Source organism: Cucumis melo, chromosome 4 (genome assembly GCF_025177605.1).
Source record: "Cucumis melo cultivar AY chromosome 4, USDA_Cmelo_AY_1.0, whole genome shotgun sequence".
Lineage (NCBI taxonomy): Eukaryota > Viridiplantae > Streptophyta > Magnoliopsida > Cucurbitales > Cucurbitaceae > Cucumis > Cucumis melo.
Genome location: NC_066860.1, coordinates 25,644,760 through 25,647,259, shown reverse-complemented (window position 1 = coordinate 25,647,259; position 2,500 = coordinate 25,644,760).

Here is a 2,500-nt window from a genome sequence, read left to right as displayed (position 1 = left end):
TAAAAGGACGAAAAACATAAGTGTTAGTGAGGGTTTGGCCTTTGACTAGAAAACAAGTTGACGCAAATCATGTTTGAATGCCCAAGTATAAGATAGGAAGCTCGTGTGCAAGTCAAGGCCCAAGGCCGAGGCCTTGGAGTACAAAGCACGGCCATGGGCGCGCGCGCCGTGCGTCAGTGGGCGTCTGTGGGTCGCCCGCTGCATGCCCGTGCGTCTGCTGGGGGCGTGCGCGCAGGGTGCCGCGCGCGCCATGCGTCTGCGGGCGTGTGTGGGGCGCGCGCCGCAAGCCCATGCGACTGCAGTGGGGCGCGCGCGTAGGGTGCCGCGCACGCGATGCTTGTGCGAGCGTGGGGATCCGTCTAAGGGGCGTGCGTGCTTGGCTTGTAAGTAGCAGATGAGCCTTGTTGCCAAGATCCACCGAGATTCATCTCGACCCTACCCACACACAACTCATTTATTTCTTCCAATTGCCATGGAGGTTATATCTTATGTAAAAGGACGAAAAACATAAGTGTTAGTGAGGGGTTGGCTTTGGACTAGAAAAAAAGTTGAAGCAAATCATCTTTGAATGCCCAAGAATAAGATAGTGTGCTCGTGTGCAAGTCAAGGACCAAGGCCGAGGCCTTCGAGTACAAAGCACGGCCATGGGCGCGCGCGCCGTGCGTTAGTGGGTTTGTGTGAGTCGCGCGCTGCATGCCCGTGCGTCTGCGGGGGGCGTGCGCGCAGGGGGCCGCGCGCGCCATGCGTCTACGGGCGTGTGTGGGGCGTGCGCCGCAAGCCCAGGCGACTGCAGTGGGGCGTGTGTGGGGCGCGCGCCGCATGCCCATGGCCGAGGCTTGCACACGAACGCCTAGGGTGCCCACCATGCGCCATGCCCTTCAGGCGTGTGTTGGGCGTGCGCGCAGAGTGCTAAGCGCGGCATGCGTCTGCGGGTGTGTGTCCGCGCGCCGCATGCCCAGGCGTCTACGTGGGACGTGCGCGCAAGCCGCGCGCAGCATGCGTCTGCGTTGGGCGTGACCACCCACGTCTAGAATTCATGGAAAAAACTCTATGGAGGTTGTTGGAACAAACCCGTGCCCCCACCGTGCATGCCCACATGCCCACCGAGCATGCAGCATGCGCGCCCCCATGCGCACGAATGCGGCACGGCCATGGGCGCGCGCGCCGCATGGCCCTGCGTCTGCGTGGGGCGTGCGCGCAGGGTGCCGCGCGCGCAGGGTGCCGCAATGCCCACTCAACACACAAATGTGATGTCAAACCTATGTTCTAGTGCTTGGATTGTTATGAAATTTTTTCTGGGAGCTAAACAATGTAAACAAAGGATGTCCTCCAAAAATTAGAATTTTTGGAAACGTTTTACTATTTTTAAATTATTTTTAATTTTTTAACAATAAAAATTCATAAAATATTATTGGTTGGTTCAAAAATTATGAAACTTGTTTTCCACACTCATTTAAATGTCTAAAACATAATACAATCAAGTCCCGGTCATAATAATAACACAATCAAGATTTATGGCATGGTGTGACATTTCGGCTTTTTCATATGCAAGCCTGCCAGACCCAAAAAAGCCAGAATGTACTATATAGGGGGGCGACCTGCCTGCATGGGCGGGGCGCGGGGGTACCCCTATGCCGCGGCGCCGACCCTTCAAGCACATTGCGCCCATCATGGGCACATATGCTTGGGGGGTCGACGCCGGCGGAGTGCCACCTCCGGCCGCCGGCGGCGAGTGAGAGTGGGTGTCGAGTTGATGCTCGGATGGGCTTGCGCGGACAATGCTTGCACCTCGGTGTGGGCGTGCACTCCAAGCGGGCTTGTTCGTGAGGAGACGAGATAACTTGCGATTGCTTTGTGCTTGGTGGGCGAAGGGTTCGGCCGGAGTGCCACATCCGACCGTCGGGCAAGGAGTGAGAGCGGGATGGGCGTGCTTGGACAATGCTTGCACCTCGGTGTGGGCGTGCACTCCAAGTGTGCTTGTCTTGGCGATTGCTTCGTGCTTGGCGGAGGGGTTTGGCCATAACGATGGGCTTGTCCGTCGGGCAGGGAGTGAGAGCGGGTGTCGAGTTGACGCTCGGATGGGCTTGCGCGGACAATGCTTGCACCTCGGTGTGGGCGTGCACTCCAAGCGGGCTTGTTCGTGAAGATACGAGATGTCTTGCGATTGCTTTGTGCTCGGTGGACGGGTTTTATCGGAGTGCCACGTCCGACCGTTGGGCGGGGAGTGAGAGCGGGTGTCGAGTTGATGCTCGGATGGGCTTGCACGGACAATGCTTGCACCTCGGTGTGGGCGTGCACTCCAAGCGGGCTTGTTCGTGAAGATACGAGATGTCTTGTGATTGCTTCTTGCTTGGTGGAAGGGTTTGGTTAAAATCGATGGAATGCCGGGCCCCTACGTCGGGCAAGGAGTGAGAGCGGGATGTCAAATTGACATTCTTGGATGGGTTTTGCTTGGACAATGCTTGCACCTCGGTGTGGGCGTGCACTCCAAGTGGGCTTG